This window comes from Mixophyes fleayi, chromosome 1, assembly GCF_038048845.1.
Source record: "Mixophyes fleayi isolate aMixFle1 chromosome 1, aMixFle1.hap1, whole genome shotgun sequence".
Classification (NCBI taxonomy): domain Eukaryota; kingdom Metazoa; phylum Chordata; class Amphibia; order Anura; family Limnodynastidae; genus Mixophyes; species Mixophyes fleayi.
The window spans coordinates 190,462,926-190,486,945 of NC_134402.1; the positions used below are offsets into that span (position 1 = coordinate 190,462,926).

At 40.2% G+C, this 24,020-nt stretch overlaps 1 protein-coding gene and 1 long non-coding RNA gene across 2 annotated transcripts in view; both read right to left on the reverse strand.

Moving 5' to 3' along the window:
• The window catches only part of ARHGEF18 (Rho/Rac guanine nucleotide exchange factor 18), a 261,370-nt gene that overhangs the window by 107,387 nt on the left and 129,963 nt on the right, over window positions 1-24,020 (reverse strand). The window lies entirely within an intron of this gene.
• On the reverse strand, window positions 11,932-13,617 carry LOC142106851 (uncharacterized). Its single transcript, XR_012679801.1, has 2 exons — window positions 12,720-13,617; window positions 11,932-12,594 (listed from the first exon to the last, which is right to left on the reverse strand). It is a non-coding gene; the product is annotated as an uncharacterized LOC142106851 (long non-coding RNA).

Here is a 24,020-nt window from a genome sequence, read left to right on the forward strand (position 1 = left end):
GCCATCTTGGATATGGTCACCTGATCCATCTCAGCAACTCAGAGTGCTGCTTCTGCCCAGGTATGCAGTTTCCAATAAGGAATCATCAACTACCATAAAAGGATTTCCTGGAGCCCTAACCTATTGCCAGTGCAATGTTGTTATTTCAAATGCCAACCTGGTTCCCAGCAGTCTGCAATCCTTTCTGTTTCAGTTCATCAGACAGTGCAGTCTACATTCCAGTTCCAGCATTACCAGCTCCATTCCGGTTCTGTTCCATCATACCGGTTCTTGTCTGGTCTTCTCTACTAATTTATGACCACCTGTTCCAGTCCTTTAATCTACATACAAAGGAACATAATCAGGCCACCCAGCTTTGTGTACATAGTCACCAGCCTAACACCAGAGACACCTCCTAGTCTGGGTACGGACAGATGCTCAGGCATGACACGGAGGCTGTTCCTATCCACTATACATACCATTGCAACCTGTTTAAGGCAGGATCACCATTAAAATCAGACTGTTTTCAGTCATTTACTTTTTTTGTTTATACACTTCAATGTGGTCTACCTATGAAATGTGCTTTTCTTAATGAAATATAAACCAATAACGATCAAATCCGCCACTTGAAGAAAATAAATTTAAAACAGTAATAAAAATATTAATTATACATTATTTCAACTGTTGATAGTACACAATAGTTTAACAAAAAGTGGCGCAAAGCAGCCCACACTAAATAGCACTATAACCTATTTTTGGTTCCTGAACCTTTAACCTACATAAAACGTCATGGGTCTAGATAAGCAAGACTCAACCTTATTTTAGCTAGTACACCAAAGAGAACAATGAAGTATTAAATCAAAAGCGCCACAACAATTAATATCTCTAGAAACAAAGCAGAGTGCGCATTGTTTATAATGACTTAAATCAGACAGTACAGTAAAGAAAAAAAATGAATATGTTGAAATATGCTTCTGATGTTCAAGATACAGGACACTGCAAAACTGGGACAATATAGAAAAAGCAACATATAAAAAAGTAAATCATTGTTTTGTTATGAAAATAAAGTTTCATGATGTAGCATTGTACATTTTTTTGCCATATGTCTTTCTATGACTTGACTATTCCTCAAAAGATAATACAAAATTATATTTAAATAATAATGCCCTAAAAGTTTAGCTTATCCTACTTTAATTATGTGAATGGTATTCTCAAAACTAGAGTACTTTTGAAAAAAATGCTCCAAAAATTAGAAAAAGAAAAAGAAGGTATCCACTTCCACTTTCATGTCCTTTAATACTATATCCATCAGAAATAATAAACCGATAGGTAAAGTTGGCATAGCCATTTTGCCAACAGTCTCACACCACCTTGAATATTTTGTTCTTGCTTATTTATTCTTTAAAGAAAAAAGTGGGGGTGGGGAGAGGGGTGTTGGCAATTTGTCCTCAATAAAACCTAACATCACATTGCTGAAGTTCAAAAGAATTCTTGTTGACCTCACAAACCTATTGCATTAGCAGCACAAGTTTGATGGCAGGGCCGGACTGCCAATGTGGCACTTCTGGCAAATGCCAGAAGGGCCGATAGTCAGATGGGCCGGTCCGCATGCACGCCGAGCAGCAGCACCTTCTTCCTGCACGCTGCTCAGTGGACAGAGAGTCAGTGACTGCCGCCTATGCAAGTAATCCCCTGGGACGGCACCATGTGACAGGTGCCGTCCCATGTGATTACTTGCATAGGCGGCAGTCACTAACTCTCTGTTCGCTGCCCAGCGCGCAGGATGAAGGTGCTGCTGCTCGGGATCCGATGTAACAAGGTAATTGTCTGTGTGGCTACAGTGTGCGTGTGCACGGCCCCACCTCACAAACCCGTTGCATTAGCAGCAGAAGTTTGATGGCAGTGCCGGATTGGCCATCTGGTACTTCTGGCAAATGCCAGAAGGGCCAATAGTCAGATGTGCCGGACCGCAGCGGACGAAGTCAGTGACTGCCACCTATGCAAGTAATCACCTGGAACGGCACCACGTGAGAGGTGCCGTCCACGTGATTACTTGCATAAGCGGCAGTCACTGACTCTCCGTTCTCTGCCAAGCGCACAGGAAGGAGGTGCTGCCGCTCGGGATCCGATGTAACAAGGTAAGTGTGTGCATTTAAACACGTTCACATAGTGCACGAGTGTGTGTGTGTTTGGCCATGTTCACATAGTGCGCGAGTGTGTGTGTGTTTGGCCATGTTCACATAGTGTGCGTGTGTTTGGCCATGTTCACATAGTGTGCGTGTGTGTGCGTGTGTGTGTGTGTTTGGCCATGTTCACATAGTGTGCGTGTGTGTGTGTGTGTGTGTGTGTGTGTGTGTGTTTGGCCATGTTCACATAGTGTGCGTGTGTGTGTGTGTGTTTGGCCATGTTCACATAGTGTGTGTGTGTGTGTTTGGCCATGTTCACATAGTGTGCGTGTGTGTTTGGCCATGTTCACATAGTGTGCGTGTGTGTTTGGCCATGTTCACATAGTGTGCGTGTGTGTTTGGCCATGTTCACATAGTGTGCGTGTGTGTTTGGCCATGTTCACATAGTGTGCGTGTGTGTTTGGCCATGTTCACATAGTGTGCGCCTGTGTGCGCGTTTGGCCATGTTCACATAGTGTGCGCCTGTGTGCGCGTTTGGCCATGTTCACATAGTGTGCGCCTGTGTGCGCGTTTGGCCATGTTCACATAGTGTGCGCCTGTGTGCGCGTTTGGCCATGTTCACATAGTGTGCGCCTGTGTGCGCGTTTGGCCATGTTCACATAGTGTGCGCCTGTGTGCGCGTTTGGCCATGTTCACATAGTGTGCGCCTGTGTGCGCGTTTGGCCATGTTCACATAGTGTGCGCCTGTGTGCGCGTTTGGCCATGTTCACATAGTGTGCGCCTGTGTGCGCGTTTGGCCATGTTCACATAGTGTGCGCCTGTGTGCGCGTTTGGCCATGTTCACATAGTGTGCGCCTGTGTGCGCGTTTGGCCATGTTCACATAGTGTGCGCCTGTGTGCGCGTTTGGCCATGTTCACATAGTGTGCGCCTGTGTGCGCGTTTGGCCATGTTCACATAGTGTGCGCCTGTGTGCGCGTTTGGCCATGTTCACATAGTGTGCGTGTGTGTGTTTGGCCATGTTCATATAGTGTGCGTGTGTGTGTGTTTGGCCATGGTCATATAGTGTGCGTGTGAATGCGCGCAGTATTTTAATATAATATGTGAAGGAAGGGAGGATCTTAATAAAGTGTGGGAAGTAGGCTATTTAATGGTGGAGTGGAGTGTAGGTAGGGGCTAATTATGTAAGGTGAGGTGAAGGAACCTTTAATTTAAAGCTGGGTTGGTTTAGGGCTATAAATATAATATGGGGCTGATTTTGGGGAGGAGGGCTTTTTACTAAATGTGAATATGAATTATTGCCAGGGATGGTTGTGGAAAATGGCTATATTTATTAAACTTTAAAGCCATTTCATTTATTGCTGGGACTGTTTGGAAGAAGGGAAATATGTTTTGAGTAAATGGGTATACTGTTAATTCAATGTTGGGGCTGGTTGGAGGGAAATAGGTCAACTTATTAAATGGGAATATATATAATATTATTGTGGGGACTGGAGGGAGGCCTAATTATAAAACGTGAGTGCTATTGTTTTAACACCGGGGCTGGTTGGAGTGTTCTAAATCTCATGTACCCATTTGTTTTTCAAAATAGGGCATCCAATATTCAAGGATGAAGACAAGAATGAACTGAGCTAAAGAAACCAGTTACTACAAGTGGTGAAAGTGACCAAGACAGATAGGAGAGAAGGACAGTCTGCCAACGGTCCTGAATCTGGTGTTGCAGTCCTGAATTTGGGCGACTGTCTCACTTAGTCAGGATTTGGTCCGACTGCAAGGACAGTTGGGAGATATGTCCTGCTTCACTACGTACTGCTTGTGAAGGCAAAGCTGTGTGCTTCTAACAGTAGTGCCTATGTATTTATCTAAAATGATAACCATGTTACATAATAGCGGTCCTGCTGTCTTAAATATCCTGGGCCCCTGAGCCTTAATACACCTCTGGTTAAGGGAAGGGAAATAGCTATTCCCAGTTCCCAGACAGGACACAGACTGCAGAGCAAGCCGAGAAGCTCTAAGTATCACAAGATTTGGTAATCTCATGAGACAAAGAGCTTCCCTGCTCACTCTACAGGAAGTTCCCACCCTTATGGATGTCAGTAGCACAAGAAGCATAGATAAGTACAGTGGGCTGGAGGTGTCATAATGTGCCAGGGGGGATGGCGTGATGTGGCTGGGAGGACGTGATAAATGTAATGTTTTATTATAATGTATGTATCAATGCCCCATGTTGGCCACACCCACAACTCAAAGTGGCGCCGAAAAGGGCGTGACCACACTGCCGCTTTAAATTTAAAGGAATCCAAGTCGCGATGACCACAAACCGTACTGCCGGACACCTCTTCATTAGAAATGACTTGCGGTCAGCATTGTGGTGCATCGCTTAGCTGCGGAGTCGCTGTAAAGGTAATTCTATCAATAGTCACATAGTTTAACACTTTCGTCTTTTTTTTTGCAGGGCAAGTGGGCGTCGGGTTTTTCACTACCGAAAAACCATACCCCACCTGTTGGATCTCTCTGTGGTTGAAAGCACGTAATTGAAGAAAGGCTGTGTAAGGCAGCCATTTCACATGACAGTAGAAATCCCACTGTATTAATAGACAAATAGTAAAAGTAATTTTTAATAGCCATAATGATTCCAAAGTGCTGCAGCTGGAGAATACACAATTAACAAAACACAGAGGCATGAGCATCTCCTTGTGACAGGATGGGCTTCCTATGCAACCCTGTCGGTTATGTTGCTGATGACCGGCTGGACTTGCCTTGCCACCATCTCCTTTCTTTATCCCAAATGCGCCCTCTCTCCACAGTGGGAGGGGCTTTAGCTGCTGCCACCACTAGGTTCCTTCACTGGCACCTAGAACCGTGTCCTTCTGGGTAAAACTTGCGGCTAGTGTACCTCCTTGCTGGTACACCTGGGCTGGTACCCCTGACCTCTTGTCTTAAGATCAAGGTTGCTGAGGATGGTTTTCTCTGGCCTACCACACTAGCCAGAGCTGCAGGGCAGTGGGCAGAGTGTTGGTACTAGACACTGGGTTCCAACCTCAGAACAGCCATACAAAAGATTAGATTGGGTCTAATCTTTAGGTCACAGTAATTACAGCAGGTAAGTAGGTAACAAAGCAAGTTCAATAAGTAGTGATGTTTATTAGCTGAGGAAGTCCTTAAAAGGACAGTTACACGCTAGTTTGATGTACTAGTGATATCCAGAAATTACAGACGGTATAATACATTTCAGTGTAAAACAGGGCTCTTTAGATACAATTTTGGACACTAGTTTGGCAGGAAGAAATCTAGCCTCTTATCCATTTAACACCTTTTTACATTGCTGCTAGTGGCAGGAGGGAGAGTACCCCCCCCCTCCCCCCTCTCATCCACGAGCTGCCAGGGAGACAGGGGATCAGCCCACGCTCCTCTCCGATTCCAGTCTAAGGCGGGAGATTTATCTTTAAAATCATCTAAAACTACTTCTAGGGACCCTGCACCAGGGCCTGTTTCTCCCAGCTGGCCGAAAAAAGTACCAGGAGGAAAGCAGCCAGATTCCGAGGCAGTAGTCCCTACCCTGCCACTACCCGATGCTCCTTGAGCTGTGTATGCGGCTTAGCCTCCTGTCACCCACAGGAGACGCTGCACCTTCTGAATCTATTTGCATCCAGGAGGCTTCTCTGTAAGTCCCCCTGGCAGCCCCCACTGGACCACCAGGGTGGGGTAAGTACTTTTTTTTATATATAATGCACAAACACATTAATTTCGTTTTATAATACATTTACACATATACATTTTATTTGTAGGCAGCATGGTGACTTAGTGGTTAGCACTTCTGCCTCATAGCACTGGGGTCTGACCATGGCCTTAGCTGTGTGGAGTTTGTATGTTCTCCCTGTGCTTGCTACTAGTAGGTTAATTGGTTGCTGCTGCTATCAAATTGATCTTATTGTGTGTGTGTTAGGGAATTTGGAGTGTTAGCTCCAGTGGGGCAGGGATTGATGGCGAGTTCTCTGTATAGCGTTGCGGAATTAGTGGCACTATATAAACACTATATAAACAGCTGATGACGATTTAAAATACACATAGTTACAAGCCTAGTGCTGGGAATTAACCCTTCTGGTGCTGCACACCAGTTAGCTACTGACGCTGCATCATATATACATTTATTAATTTACTTACACATTAGAGCTGCTTACATTTATATACTCCTTGGTGTAAACCATGCAATGCTGCGGCGCTGGGAATATTTTCCCCAGCGTCACAGCAGACATACAAATCCATATTTATTTCTTTAAATAAAACATTTTCACAGACACACTATTCACGCAGCGCTTAGCGTGAGTGATTTAACCCCTCCAGGGCCTGAGTCCATTTAAAGATGGCTGCTGCACACATTTAACACCCAGGACATTGAACGGACCCGGCCACACTCCTGAATAGAAGAAATCTCGGATATGGCACCCCAGTGTTTCTTTTAAGTAGGAGAACGGTGGGTTACTGTTAAAACCAGTTATTCTTTCAACATAAAATATGAGTGACTTCATATAAAACAATAATTACCCTCTACAGATTAACCCTAACAAACTTTCCTCTTGGTCTGTACCAACCACAACCTCCTGCACCCTAGCCTAAATTCAATCTTTGTCGTGGACTAATTTCATTGCAGGGAATGCAAAATATATTCAGATTTGAAAGGGCAAGATTAAACAATCAAAATTGGTAATGTTTTTGGTACTCATATAGTGCATTTACAGTTCTATATATACATTGGCACACACAGGATAATTTATAGATGTTATATATTACATATACATACAAATACACACACATACATACATACATACATACATACATACATACATACATATACACACATACATACAGTGTCGTACTGGGGCATCAAGGGCCCACAAGGGGAGTGCAACAGTAGAGGCCCACCATAGAGGCGAGACCAGACACTAGAGGGGGAGTGGCCAGCCCATGAAAGGCATGGCTAGCAGAAAAGTGTAGTATATAAAGAATGCAGTGTATATGAAGAGTGCATAGTCTAGGCCCCACCCCTTAGATCAGGACAAAGTCTTGCCCCACTAGAATCAGAACAGTTGGCAGACTGTGCGGCTCTCTCCTACCTGTTCTTGCAGCGTTCACTACCTGCTGCTGCTGTCGTCTTAAGCTCAGTTGCTGTCTGCACCCTGGAATGTTGGGGTCCAGTTTTGAAAAAGGGATATGTACATTAAATATGGAAAGACTCTAGCCCCCTTTCCCAACCAGTCACAATGTTAAATCAATAGCTCTCTCACGTTTAAAGGGTGGGTGTGAGTGTGAAAAGCACTAGGCCACTCCCCTACACAAAAAAACTTGCATTGCTGCGTACACCATCGATAGAAGTTTACACTGCCTGCTCAAAGAAGTGTGACATATCTCCCGGAAGGCAGAACAGAATCCTGAGTTTCAGGAACAGTGCCCTAAAAGCACTACATACGTACTGGAAGGTGTATAGATGTCATAATGAAACAGACAAATAGGAAAAAATAATGTTTCAAAGAAAGAAAAAAATCGAAAACACACAAAACACATATACAAGCAGCGGGGCACCTTGTCTCAGAATAGTTACAATTAACTTGTGTATCTGCATACTATTACTACCCTTAGTGAGACTAAAGTGGCATTACCTTTGCTGCATATCAGGGGTTGGCTAAAATTTAGTCAAGCTCAGGTGCGCCAATTGTGCATTTTAGAGAAATATATATATATATATATATATATATATATATATATATATATATATATATATATATATTTATATTAACAAAAGGAGGCATTTAGCTGGCATTATGCAGAGAAAGCAGGGAAGTAGAGTAAAACATTTGTGCAGTAATGCGCCTAGAGTGAAGACTTATGTATGAAAAGCAATAGTTTAAATTTGGTTAAACTTACATGATCTGAAATCCTTCCTCTCAGCAAACAGACAGGGCATGCCTGGTTGTGCAAACAGAGCCAGTGATGGGTGTTTTCTTTTAAAGAGAAGGTGGGTGTGTCACCTGTCCATCAAGCTAAGGCTGGGGGAGGAGCATCAGGTATAAAAGCTTGTTTGTTTCATTTGTTCAGGGAGACCAACGCTGGGATAGCTGGCTGGTCCTGAGAGAGAGCTGGTCTATGTATAGCTAGCGTTTAGGGTCTCCATGATTGCTGTGCAAGTATACGGTGTCAAAATATTTACCATCCTGACAATAAAGCCCCATAAAAAGGAAGAAGTTGTTCGCGTGTGTTTCTGCAGTTGCGGGCTCTTGCCACAAATTATATATATATATATATATATATATATATATATATATATATATATATATATATATATATAGGAACCAACAAATAAACATCCATATTATGCCATACAGTAGTGCCCCAGTTCAATTTATGCCACACAATAATGTGTACAAATCATATTATAACACAAATTAGGCCCCCAAACAATATTATGGCACAGAGTACTGCCTCCAATCAATATTATGCCACAGAGTACTGCCCCCAATTCATATTATGCCAAGAACAGGCTACCCCCCCCCCCCCCACCCCCAGTTAAAAAAGGGAACATTCTTCAGCCTACCAAAACATGAAAAATAATCCATCTCCAACAAATAAAAGTATGTACAAACAAAAACAAACCCAGTTTAATAATCTAATTGCTCAATTGGCAGATAGAACTTCACAAGCTTCTAGATTTCAGTTCTATAGACACAGAAATAAGAATAGTCGTTTGTTATCCAACCTGTTAAAAGGCGAGAGATCCCCAACTATTATCACAGCTCTTAAATCTAAAGATGGCTCACTGTCTAGTGATGGAAAAGAAATACTTAATATCTTTCATAACTTTTATACAAAATTATATTCTCAAGATCCTATCAATCCTGCTTCCAAAAACCAGTTTTGGGAAAAAATCTCTATGCCTGTTATCTCTGACCCACAATCAGAATCCCTCCTAGCCCGAATCAAAACAGAAGTCATCAATGTAATAAAAAAAATTAAAAACCTTTAAAGCACCTGGACCTGATGGTTTGAGTGGCGAGTTTTAGAAAATACTCCTATCTCAAATAACAGAAACACTACGTTTTTTAATCAAATCATTGAATCTCGTTCACTACCCCTACATTTCAACTCTGCTATTCTTAGAGTTTTACCCAAACAAGACAGACAACTAGATGACCAGGGGTCTTACAGACCAATCTCCCTGCTCAACATTGATTACAAAATCCTAACTAAAATACTAGCGGAAAGGTTAAAATTTATCTTGCCCTCTATCATACACACAGACCTCAGGCTTCATTTGGGGCCGGAATTCTGTCACAAACATACGCAAAGTTATGTCGGTTTTGTCACACATTCAGCATACCAAATCTCCAGAGATCAGTATCCTTTTTTTGCCTAGACGCTGAAAAAGCTTTTGACTTAGTGACATGGATCACTTATACGAATCTCTGAGAAGGTTTAGTTTTCCAGAAGCTTTTATATCAACCATTCAAACACTATACCATAATCCCCAGACGGAGATAATTGCAAATGGACACATCATCTCCCTTTAAAATACAACAAGGCACGCGTCAGGGGTTTCCCTTATCCCCTCTGCTCTTTGCAATTGCGTTAGAGCCATTGGCTATAACCCTCAGGGAGGACCCCAATTATTCTTCAGGTATACAAATTAGTTCAGAATCATGCAAATTAGCAATGTTTACTGATGATATGCCGTTGATGGTTACACGCCCAGAAACATCTATCCCCACAATTGTAGAGACAATAGAAAACTTTGGATCCTTTGCAGGTTATAAAATTAACTTTCAAAAATCTGAAATACTCCCTATTTCACATTCTGCAATGAACCAAATTAGAGCCATTTCAAATTTCCGATTACGAACACAGAAATTAAAATATTTGGGCATTTACATTCCATCATCTCTGAGTGACCTTTACAAACTTAACTATTCTCCCATTTTTAAGAAAATTTAATTTATGTAAGCTAATTGGAAAAACCTCCCTTTGTCGTTACTTGGTAGAAACGCTGTGATTAAGTCTGTTATTATTCCCAAATTGACATACCCGATGCAGATGCTCCCTCTCTGTCTTACAAAAACTGATGTGCAAAGATGCACCAAACTCTTTATTTCCTTTCTATGGGGAGGTAGACGACCCAGAATCCACAATGCTAAACTTAAACAAAATAAACAAAGAGGTGGAATTGGTTTCCCAGATGTGATGGCTTTTATGCTCTCTGTCTCTTTTCCGTTATGCTGTAGGTTGGTTATTGAGGCAAGAATACTTTGTTAATCTGCCTCTAGAAAATGAATTAGTGCACCCATATTCACTGGCGGCACTCCTCCACCTTCCGAAAAAATTTATGCCGGAAGAAATATTGCAAAACATCTTATTTGCAGATACTTACAAGGCATGGAATATTATCACGAAACGCTTAAAACACCCTCGTTCTACTACACACTACGTTACTATTTGGGGCAACCCTGCGTTTCCTCCAGGTCTAGAAAATGCTGAATTCTCCACTTGGAGAGCCAAAGGTATCGCCTCAATAAAATATGTATTCGACCCTGGAGGCATCCTATTATCTTTCCAGCGGCTTAAGGAAATATTTAACCAGCTCAATTCCCATTTTTTTATGTGTTTGCAGCTTCGCCATTACATAATGACACATACAGATAACAAACTATCTCCCCCCGCAGCCAGCTCCCTAGAAGACCTTTTACATTTCTCCAAGAGACAAAAATTCCGAATTAGATTCCTCTATCAGGATCTATTACCGTCAGATATTCCCAAAATTTGGACTAAGACACGTGGATCCTGGTTGAAGGAATCTCCTGAATTTAGCCCTGATATAGATCTACTCAAACATAACAAAAAAATTCTGAAATGGCTTCATTCTACAAGAGACCCATATAAAATTTCTTAATCGTACCTGTATATCGCAATACCAAAGGAGATGTTATGTTCCGGAGGAGTCGGGGTTCTGCCCCAAATGCAAACACGCTTGTGCATCTTTTTACTATAACATATGGCAATGCAGAAAGATCCAGAAATTCTGGAATAAAATATTAAGCTGTTATCCTCTGTCTTAAATACTCCTATCCCAAGTGATAGAAGGGCCATCTTCATATGTCAATTTGAAAATTGGGTACATCTTATTCCATCCAGAGAATCCCAGGATGTTAAACCATTTATCACAGTTACCATTACAATAGCTAAACTGGTATTTTTTCGACATTGGATTAAAAAATCCCCTCCATCTTTATCAGAAGTGAAAAGTGAACTTTTTAATACACTGTATTTAGATAGAAGAGCCACCCTGCCAGACATTGAGGAAGGGGTATAAAGATTCTACAAGAAATGGGGCCCTTTTATTGACTCTCTCCCTTCTAATACCCAAGAAGGAATTTTAAAGATGTTTGAAGACACAACATGGTCGTTGCACCGTGCTTTGGGGAGCAATTGACACGGATGTAGGATGTCTGGAGTTACTGATGTGGGATTTTGTGTAGATGAGCAGCCCTCTGCCCCCCCCCCCCCCCCCCCCCGCTCCTTGTGCTCACCCCCATCCGATTTTTAGATCTACAACCAGGTGGAGAGGATGGGGTAGTGGGTACACTTCCATCCACTGTACTATATACTCAGGAGTTGTCCACGGTCGCCTGCCTGTTGCTGTTGTTAAAGCCAGTATTATTTTGTGTTTTGTACGTCATTGTATTTAAATGAACACGTCCAATTTGCTTAGGTGAATTAACATTATAATTTGTCCGATTTTAGACTTACTCCTGCTCGTTGGTAAAAAAAAAAAAAACTACAACGTTTAACTTCTCAAATTGATCTTTATTGTTCTTATGATAACAAGATATATCAGATATTAAGTGAGCAGACATTGGCATTTATTGAATGTAAACAAAATACTGTACAACCTTTTGTAACATATCCTTGTCAGTGAATAATTAATGTTTGGATATTGTCTTCCTTACTATATCCTGTATTTTAAAAATTTCTAATAAAAACTGTTATAATAAAAAAAAAAAAAGGAAACATTGTCAAGTTTGAAAAAAAAAAAAAAGCAAGAACATAAAATAAAGTAAATGTGATTTACCTCTGCTTCATCTGCTCTGTGGTCGGCTGGGCAGGGTCCCCGCAGCTCCTTTACGCTACCAGCATCGCAACATCATGACGTGTGCAACTCTTAAAGGTGCAGGTGACTTGCGCTTTGCAAATTTTGGACTAGGGTGGGCCCCACCTACACAGAAGAGGGCATGGGCAGATTGGGAACTTAAAGTGGCCCTGGAAAAAAAATCCTGAAAATGACATCATGTAGACGGGACCAACTAACTGTTAGGTGTGGCAAAGTGTGCGTGCCTATTGTACGGGCCTGAGTACATGTGTCCTTTTCTTGTCGATTTCCTGACCTGTGGCTGCTGGTGTCTAGCTTAGTTGCTGCTTGTCTGGATCCTGCAATGTTGGGAGTCCTATCTGGGGAAAAAAATGTGTACATAATATTTAGAAAACTCCCAACTAGCCTCGGCGTTAAATCAGTACTACACATGTTTAATAATTCGGCCTCCCTCAAGCCCCAATATTAAAATAATAGTATTCACTTTTGATAAGTAGATCTATTATCCTCCAACCAGCCCCGACATTAAATAGTACCTGGAAAAAAAATAAAATGAATAGTACCTGCATTTTATAAATAAACCTATTTCCCTACCTCCAGACAGTCCTAGCAATAAACAGCATTTAATTTAATAAAAATAACCATTTTCCACAACCATCCCTGACATTAAATAATTCACATTCAATAAATAGCCCTCCTGCCCGAACTTAACCCCATATTCAATTAATAGCCCCAAACCACTCCAGCATTAAAGGTCCCGCCACCTCATCTTAAATTTATAGGCCCCCACTATTAAATTAAATTGGCCCACCATCAACCCACACATAAAATTGCTCACATTAGCCACCAACTACCTCACATCCACATTATATTACCACAAGCCCCCCTGCCCTCACCCCCATTACATTGCCACAAGCACCATTGCCCACACACATTAACATAACGCACATACAAATTCATTTCTCATACACACACGAATACATTTATCATACACACTGACTCATCCCCTCTCTCATACTCACATTTCTGATACACACAGCCACCAATACATTTATCATATACACCGACAATCATTCTCTCTCATACATACACACATATAATCTTACCTTTCATGCTTTGCTTCCTCCATGGCAGTGTGGGTAGGGGGTGTGTCTGCTCTGACTGGCTGAGTGACTGTCAGCCAATCAGAGCATAGCAGAGGGGATGATGGGAGACAGTGAGGAGTTCCTGCCTGAGCAGGAAACTCCTCTGCTTTATCAGCAGCACAGGCTGCTACTACATTTACTTCTCCATGGGGGCCCTGGTGATCGCATCTGGCCCCGTCCCTAGTAAAAAGGGGGTGGAGCCATCGGACAGTGGGGCCTAACGGGTATTTCCCCGAGACCCCGCCAGGCCAGTTCGACACTGCATACATACATACATACACACACACAGGAAGTGTGAAATGAATTGTTATCCAGAAGACTTTGAAAATTGAATTAAGAAATGAAAATAGATGATTACCTAAATGCAGTACTTACACCCAATAAAGCTGAAACCAGTATACATCTACAGGTCCAGGGCTGAAAACATTTGGCTACACAAACCAATCAGCCACAGCATAAAAACCACTGACAAGTGAACAACATTGGTTATCCTGTTACAATGAATATTCAGCTCTTGAAGGATTTGAGCAACTTTGACAAGGGCTAAATTGTGATGGCTAGACAACTGGGTCAGTGCATCTCCAAAACGGCAAGTCTTGTGGGGTGTTCCGGGTATGCTGTGTTCAGTACCTACCAAAAATAGTTCAAGGAAGGACAACCAGTGAACCGGAAACAGGGTCATGGATGCCCAAGGCTCATTGATGTACATGGAGAGTGAAGGCTATCCCATTTGGTCCAAACCCACAAAAAAGCTACTGCAGCACAAATTGTTGAAAACGTTAATGTTGACTATGATAGAAAGGTGTCAGAAAACACAGTGCATCGCAGCTTGCTGTGTATGGGACATTGTAGCTGCAGACCAGTCAGAGTACCCATGCTGATCCCTGTCCACCACCGAAAGCGCCTACAATGGGCAGCACCAGAACTGAACCATGGAGCAGTGGAAGAAGGTGACCTGATCTGATGAATCACGTTTTCTCTCACATCATGTAAATGGTGGTGCGCGTTGTTTACTTGGGGAAGAGATGACATCAGCATGCACTATGGGAACAAGGCAAGCCGGCAGAGGCAGTGTGATGCTCTAGGCAATGCTCTGCTGGGAAACCTTGGATCCTGGCATTCATGTGGATGTTACTTTGACACGTACCACCTACCTAAACATTGCTGCAGACCAAGTACACTACTTTGTGGCAATAGTATTGCCTGATGACAGTGGCATGACAGCAGAATAATGTGCCCTGTCACACTGCAAAAATTGTTCAGGAACATGACAAAAAGTTCAAGGTGTTGACTTGGCCTCCATATTCCCCAGATCTCAATCCGATCAATCATCTGTGGAATGTGCTGGAAAAACCAGTCCAAGCCAAGGAGGTCCCACCTCGCAACTTACCGAACTTAAATGATCTGCTGCCAACGGCTTGGTGCTAGATACCACAGGACATCTTCAGAGGTCTTGTGGCGTCCACACCTCGACGGGTCAAAGCTGTTTTGGCGACACGGGGGAGACCTACACAATATTAGGCAGGTGGTTTAAATGTTGTGGCCGATCGGTGTATGTTTTTTAGTAGGGTGTAAACACAGAAGGAAATTCTGAAACGTGAAGTAGAGATATTGAAACACCAATACTAAATAAGAAAAACAAAACAAATGATACATTTACCTTGATTTCTCACAAAATTTTCAGATGATTTACTTGATGCTTTAAGATAGCATCACACACACTTATCAAAAACGCTGTCATCAACGATTTTTAAAACCACTAGTACAATTAAAGCATTTCATTTTATTCACTGTATAATATTTTACTGAGGTGCCCCTCCGATTAGCTAGAACCACAGGGGTTTTTACAGCCCTGGAGTAAAAACAGAAGCAATCAACCGGCAGCACCCAGGGAAAAACGGCCGTATGTAGCTGCCTTTGAGACTCTGCTTAGGGGCGCTTTCGTAAGATATTCTACCTAGGTAAGAGTTAAAGGAGTAATGAAAGCGCTTGTATGGCACCAGGGCTGGATTAAGCAAATGGAGGCCCCTGGGCTAAGGGCGCCTCCATTCCCCCGTGAGGCCCCCAATGTGAGCCGCCCCCCCCCCCCCCCAAAGCGCTTACCTGTAAGTTCAGTCCTCCGTCCCCGGCACGCTGTAAGCTCCTTACTGAGGAGATCTCGAGAGAGTTCACTCGCGAGATCTCCTCAGTAAACAGATTACAGAGCGCCGGGGACAGAGGACTGAACTGACTGTGCTCAACAGCATTGATCGGGCTGGGGGCGGCCCCGCCCCCGGACCGATCAATAATGCTGCTGAAAACTTTGAAGGGCCCCCTGGATGCCCGAGGCCCCTGGGCTATAGCCCAGTTAGACCTCGGGTTAATCCGGCCCTGTATGGCACTCATTTTATCGCAGTATTGTGCTTTGTTTGAATACCCTCTATAGTAAAAGTGGAAATCCGTGTCAATTCCTAGTTCCAGTATATTTTACTTCATTTTCTGTACACTTCAGTTTTGAGAATATCCTCTAAAATGTGTATGTAACATCTGGGAATGCTATATATAAAATTGCAGACAATAGACATTGCGTTATAAAAACCCCACCAAATAAGAAACACTAAAAGCAGCTGTAACTAAAAATAAAACAAAATGTTAATAGCTTAAACAGTGTTTATTGCATTTATAATTTTTCTTATTCTTAAATGCACAACATGTTTTTAAATATTTAATAATACTACATACATAAAGTCATAGGCAGTATCAATGAATTTCATGGACGATAAAGTACAAATTGAATTAAGAATGTTTACTGCTCATGCCACGTATAAATATAATTTATTCCCATTCAAATTAAAACTTATTTCATAAAGATGTGTCCACTATTGTATTCTTGATAACTGCTGAGCAGTGTAACAAAATGGTCAGAAGTCTGTCTCAGCACTGACCTTACCCCATGGCATAGAGGATGGTAACATAATTCTCTTCTGCACTTTGTTTACATTTAGTGTCAAGCCTCAAACATGTCCCCCTCTGCTGTCCTTTTGCCGCACCCCAGATAGAGGAATATCATTTTTGCAACATACTACTGGAATCTACATTAGCAGTAATAGCAACTAATAGTTATTGTATGTGTTTTGTTTATGAACAATGAAAAGAAAAAATATAAAATCATAAGATTAAAGATGTCTATGTAATCAAAACTGTATATTACCCCTCAGTGCATAAAATTGCAAAATTTAAGACAGAGGTGTCTACAGCACAGTCATTCTAAACAGGAGGTGGGCAGTGACACTAACTGTCCATGGTAGTTTTGTGATGAATGTGCTCTGCAGCAGGTACAATCAATAAAACTTAACATATCAGTACAAATTGTGTTCAATTATTGTGAATGTAAAACATTCATGGGAAACATGTTGACAATACAAAACTAACAAACATATGTAATAATAGCAACATAAACACCACAATCAATACTATTGGTTCCCCAAAATCGCAAGTAGCCTTAAATATGTTAAGTTCTAGCAAATAAGTACATATTTCACAAATGTGATTGTTGCAGAAGGCCATGTAAAGCTTAATTTGCATTGCAGCTATAATTGTGCATTATGCAATTACCAACCCAACTATATTTTGGCTTTCTTTTAAAAATATTTTAAGTTATACCAAATAAAATATTTGTATGTAACTTAGCTTAAAACTTGGAAGCATAATGCTTTGACCAGAACAACACTAAACAGTAAAGCATGTTCCAGACAAGTACTTAAATGCAGCTCAGGGTCAAGAGAAGTTTAGTGTTCAGTGATATATGTTTGTCTGCGGGGGAGATCTGGATAGGGCCACAAGTATTTGTGCTAATGTGAAACTTCAATAAAGACTGAGGCAGTGTCAAACAAAGCTTTTGTTAAAGAATGCAAGTTTGGGAGGTTCTGCTCAGGGCTAACTGTACACTATCCGGAGAGGTTTATGTAGTAAGCCAGCCAGTTACAAACTTCTGAAAGCTTTTCTAAAATGGAAATTATAATCACCAAATGTATGCAGCAGTATATATGATATGGCAAACAGAAATAGGCACAAGTAGATATGTAAATCAATGCAAATCTAAACAGAACTAAAAGATATTTAAAATGACAGGTCTTGTGGGTAGGAAACAAATTGCTGTTTGCTGTTGTATTTAAACAGCAGAAGTATAAAAAAATAGAATAGAAAAAAAAAAATGTGGAACAATTTTGCGTTCCTTTGCAACTTCGAATATAAGTACTCAATTGGGGCACTCAATCACCTTTGCTCAAGTTTGACCCTATATGTAACATCTAGGTACACTTTTTAATTTTACAGTGCTGTATAAAGTGTTCATTTCTAATTACTGTATAACAATAGTATAGTGATAGACAAGTAGTATATTTCATTTCTGCAAGTCAGCCAATGGCTGAAGAACTGCCATAGCAACCTCTGTTAAAGTGGACAGCACTGTGTTGAGAAAGAACAAAGAAAAATAAGGTTCTGATTTTTGCAAAAAAGTTCCTGCATCTTTGACAATTTACTCAGTATCTTGGCTTGTAGGATGATCTTAACATAATATGGCAGCATCCTATAAGAGACAATTATTTTCTCATGATTCTGAGCAAAGAAAATGCCGATTTATATATATAGTACTGTAACTTTTAGATATAGGATTATTTATGTCACATTATTTATTGTTACTTTCCCCGCCAATCAGTTTAGCACTTGGCTCCAAAGATCAATTGTTGCTGATGCACCTCTGCTTATCTTTAAGGTGTGTCTGTTTATCTTAACAATGACCTTTTACCAAACAGTTTAGCATTAGATTGATCTACCAAACGTGTGTGTGTCTTTTTGTTTCTAAATCAAATATTGGGTGTGTGTCTTTTATTTTTTCTAAATCAAATATTGTGTGTGTGTGTGTGTGTGTGTGTGTGTGTGTGTGTGTGTGTGTGTGTGTGTGTCTTTTTTTTTTCTAAATCAAATATTGGCTAAATAAATAAAATACTTTATTAATTAGAAAAATAAAATGTATTTAGTGGGTAATTTGAGGCATTGTCCGAACCATACTTCACTTTCTGAGCATGCAAACAAAGCACAGAGAGAGCCTGAACAAAGAAACAAATGATCATTTAGAATAGCACGTTAAAAGCAAATCTAGCGACTTGTAGAAATCTGGTTTGTACCTGACCAGACGACACAGTACTGTCATACTCTGCATACCTTTTCAATTGCTGAGAGCAACAAGCGAATGTCCTTAGGGGATGTTGCCTATGGGTCATTTCTGTAGCTTTTCTAACAGAGGAAGGGCATTAGTAAACCAAAAAATAGGTTTTCAAATACACGCTTGTATGTTAATTGGCTTCTGACAAAATGAACCCTAGTGTTTTTGTGATAGAAACAGGGGCGCACGGAGGATTGTCAGGGGGGAATTTCTCCCCACCGCCCCAAAAAAAAAAAAAAAAACCCGAGAGAGAGCCAGCGCTGTCCTATACAGCAGCCGCGATGCTGTCTAAGAAGCGTCTGCGGCGGTGCTGTATACAATACAGCACCGCCGCGGACGCTTCTTTGACAGCGCTGCGGCTGCTGTATAGGACAGTGGCCACTTAGTTAGCGCAGGGGGGGGGGTTTCTAGAGACTCAGACACCCCCCCCTGCGTGCGCCACTGAGAAAAAAAGATTAAGTGCTACTCGGACAGGGACAGATGTGAACGATTAAGCATTCTCTGTAAAGCATTGCATAACATGTTGCTGCTACATAAAGGTTAAGAATACAAATGGTCAATTCCACTGTAATTCTCAGAATGCTCTTATTGTAAAATGCATGCAACTGCACAGTTTTACATCACTGTGACACTGTGCATTGGATGCATTTTACAATAATTGATTTCTGGGCATCACTTGCCCAGAAAGCAATTATCAGTATCTGACTATGTATGTACAACTGCCTAGAACCACTTCTATTTTCTGTATGCAACCTACAGCATTTGTGTTTATTCTGTACATATGGGCAAATGGACGGCATCACTAACCATGCTCTGTAATTTCACACAATTCTCAGTCTGTTTAAGCTGTTGTCCAGTTAAATTAAAATCTTTCCCTCGCCACAACCCTTTATGCCCCCTACAATAAGTGTAATTAAAAGTAAATAAGTGCTAAGCAAGCAGTGTACAGACACTGTACACCACTTGTACCCTACTCCAGTATACATGCATGGTGACCAATCTGATGGTTCTGTAGATGTGCTTATCCGTGCAGTTCGCTTCACACTTTATAGTTAGGTTTTACTATAATGTGCTATGAAATATAGCAAATAACAGTGCATCACAGCAGCTGAAAACCTGTCAAATTCATCACTATACAGACTGGATAAAAGCGCTAATAATGACTTACAGTTTTTCTACATCATTGGATCAGTGCTGGAAAGCTAACTGTATAGATGTTTTAAACACATATACAGGAATTCATGACAATTGCAAACAGAGATTACAAATCAGTCATGTCTAATCATATGTTTCAAATAACAGAAGCATAGTATTATTGGTAAATTTGGAACATTGTATAGGCATACAAGATATATAGAAAATGCTCACTGCATTTTTAACAAGGGAAAATATACAAAAATTAATCTAAACCTGAAACTAATTGTAAATATTTAAATAAGTATATAAATAAAAAAAAATATATAAAATATTTCAAAGAAAGGTGTACTGTATCATCTTAACTTTCTCATCAGAACAGCTCTGGTTAATCAGAAAATCATTTACAAGTTTGCTTACTGAATGGTCGAATATTTCTGTAAACATCCACATCACAAGTCACTAATAGGCTAGTCCTGTTAATGTGCACTGCAAAAAAATTGTGCTTTCCTCGTTTGCCTGTTTACGTATTAAACTTTTAATATTGAAGCAAAACCTATTAAACCAAAATAATGCAAATGCGTTGTTATTAAAGCAAGCAATAAGTATAAGGGTTTGTCTAAGCTTTCATCTGGCACTGTTTTTAGTAAACTAAAAACCTACCATGTGATTAAAAGAAAAACTTGTCTGATGTGTAACACTGCCTGTCATTATGAAAAGGATGACAAATACCTAAAATATTTCTAGTGTGCATTTTATCATCATAACCTTTGAAGCAAGCAATGTAAACATTAAAGGCCAGAGTTTGTATCAAAGTTGGATACTGTAATTAACACAATCTCAAACATCTATTTGTAATAGAACAGTGTTTAAACTATTAAAAATATTCTCATACATTTAGAAAGTTATTCATCATTAGACAATCTCTGCAGTTCAGACATCGGTATCAAATTATGGGATTTAGGATTCCACTTAACACACAAGATAAGTGACTGCATGACACATTTTAACATTGTAAGTTTAACTTGATCAACATTATTTGTTTAGACAATGCTTTTCCTTAAAAGGTAGTCCTAAATTAAAAAATCTTGACAATATTATTTCTGCATGTAAGAAAACACTGCATTTGGATGGATAAATGGCTTCTATTCAAGTTCAAGATTTTGATTGCAACAGATCATATTTCAATAAGCAAGAGCACATTTTTAAAACAATTTATCCAAGCATGCTACAAGGTTTTACTTAAGATCCCAGAGGACATTTAACATTGAAAGAACAAGAAATAGAAGTAGAAGTAGGGATGATGTAGTAGACCTCCAGCTGAGTCCTAAATTATTGCTCATTTAGTTAACCAGTACCCTATATGTAAAGACACAACAGAGTAATTAGCATCTCTGTAGGGGAGGGTCTAATGGCAGCCAGCCACCAAGAAAGCTTTGCTAACCCCATACAAACCACAGGTGGATGCTTAACGGTTATTCACAAAAGCTTGTATTCTGGAAGGTAAACTAAAATTACAGACAACTTTAAACAAAGTCCAATTACATTTTTCATATCCCAGAGTCAAGCTTATCATTTGATGTATTTGAAAATAACATATAGCAGAACTGTGCCTGCATTTACTACTTTGCTTAAACAACAGCACTGTCAAAAATAGGGAAATGATTAAATTCAAAAGAACATATTACATATCTTAGAATTAATTCACAAACCAACAAGCAGACACTGTTCATAGGCACCAAATGTAGTTGTCAACAGTCAAAATATAGGATACAAACATTCTGTAAATAAAATAAAGGAATAATGAGATATAGATATATGTGTAAAACATCTGGGTGGACATTAGGGTTAGAGCAGTCCAACATCCAGCGCTTAGCCCACAGGTGTTCAGCAGCACTATGTGTGACGTATGCAGGGAATATATATTTATATATGATTACCCGGCAGTATAGTGACATCTCCCCTTACTCTCCGGTCCCTAATAAGGTCACATTACAATACAGGTACTCTGACAGCTCGCACACATTGTACCCGATTCGCACAGACAGGAACATATAATAAAGAGAATACAGAGTCTTAGCTGTACCTGCCCCGATGTCTCCGAGGACACTGGACTCCACCTGACGGGAACGCCGGGAAGCGGAAGTGGGGCGGACAGGCACTTCCGGCCCTGGGCAGCAAGGTGGAGGCATATCGGTGTGTGTCTGTGGGAGTTTACATGCGTCTGAAATAAACGCACACATAAGCGCAAACAAACGTATCATAGAGTGGCCACAGAAACTGTTTTTTTTTTTTTTTAGATGTGACAGTGGTGTGCACTGCAGACCACCTTTACTGAGGGAAAACCACGGTGTTCTTTGTATAAAGTCTCGTCCTGGATGTCTATGGACATGGGGCAACAAACCAAGGATGGCATAGATACCAGTAGATATATATTTGTTTGGCATAGGTAGTAGTTTAGCATATTGCCGGCTTCTTCCATCAGGTAATATTGTGTCATGTGTTGGCGTGGAGGAATTCCATTTGTAGGATGTTAGCTCACTATAAAGTTATACATCCTCGGTTACATAAATGCACAAAATACTGCGATTGCATTGTAATTGGGACACTTTGTGGAGTCGGGTGACATTTTCCCATATAGATCATTTGGAATATAAAGTGAACAAAATAAATTGAGTTGATAAAGAGACTCGAATGATACGGAATTTTAAAGTATGTAACTTCCCTTTAACGTAATGCAATTGAAATGTGATTTTTATTTCCAAAATTGCTGAAGTAAATACAAGTTCGTGGCTACTTAGAAAAAAAAATGACTTGATGGGCATATTGTGTCTATAAGTTCTGGGTAGAAAACCTATGTGAAATGCAACTGCAAAAAAAACAAACTTTCTGTTTTTCATAAGACTTGGCTTATAAGGTATCTGTACATTATTCTATTCACTTGTTGACTGCTCACACATGAACATAAAGTAATGCTGTTATGTGTAAAATATTATGCATAATGGAAATATATTGTCTTTTCGAATATGATAGAAACATTTGTAGGTGTTTCTGCTATAGATATATGTAGGGCAGCAGAGATGAAAATTGGCAAATATTCCAAACATAAACATTTCTTCCAAGAGGCATCCTAAAGTCCTTTTTAAAAATATACAACTGTGGCTAAAAATATTGGTACCCTTGCACTTTTTTCAAATAACTCACAATTACTCAACTCCTCTAAACATAAAATGAAATTAACAAAAGTATTTGGTTTCACAATTCTTTCTCTGTTAATAAACTCAACTTTTGTTATATATTCTGATTTTAATAGTGTATATCTGTTAAATGAGGAAGTGAAAGTAAATGGTATTGACACTCTAGACCAGAGGTCGGCCACCTTTTTCTATCAGTGTGCCAGCAAAAATGTCTTCCAGCCCAGATGTGTGTGTGTGTGTATATATATATGTATATATATAAAATTTGAAGTGTTCTGTCATAGCCTTAGTACCAATCCTTCTACTGCTTTGATTGTAAAGCTATAAAATTCCCTCCACTTACATTTTCCATACCGCCACTACTAAATTTCCACTTCGACCACTGTGTGTGTTTGTGTGTATAAATATATATATATATTTAATTATTTCTTATTTTATCACGCTAATATGATAATATTAATAGTGATGGGACCAACAAATAAACATTCATGTTATGCCATACAATATCTAAATGTCCATAGAATAGTGAAATTATACTTAGGATATAGCTAAACAAATCTACTAATGATATGTATAATAGATTTCCAGCTAATCGTTAATCATTCAAAATGAGTGTATACAAGAAAAAAAACCCTATGATAAGGGAATGAATTGCTGACTGCCTATAAAAAGATCTAAAATGTGGCACTGTGCTCAATCAGAAAGCAATCTCCATTTCAATCCAATGAATGCTGGCGGTATAAGCACTATTATAGGGAATTTTATTGCTGACTGCCTAAAACAAATCTAAGCTATGGCACTATTCTAAAGACGAAGGAGTCAAAATGAGATGGATGGAAACAACGCAATTCATGTTATGCCAAATAGTTGTGCCCTCAATCGTTATTATGCCACATAGTTGTGCCCCCAATTCAAAGTATGCCACACAATTATACCCCCTAATCATAATGTGCCTCCTTTGGAGTCAGCTCTTCCACGAACGTCTACTTTACTACAACCTGTGAGCTGCTTCACTAAAGCAGCCGAAGATGGCCAGGCATCATTTACTTTGACAGCTGAGGAGCCCGATGTGCCAGACAGAAGTGGTCGGTGTGCCATATCTGCTC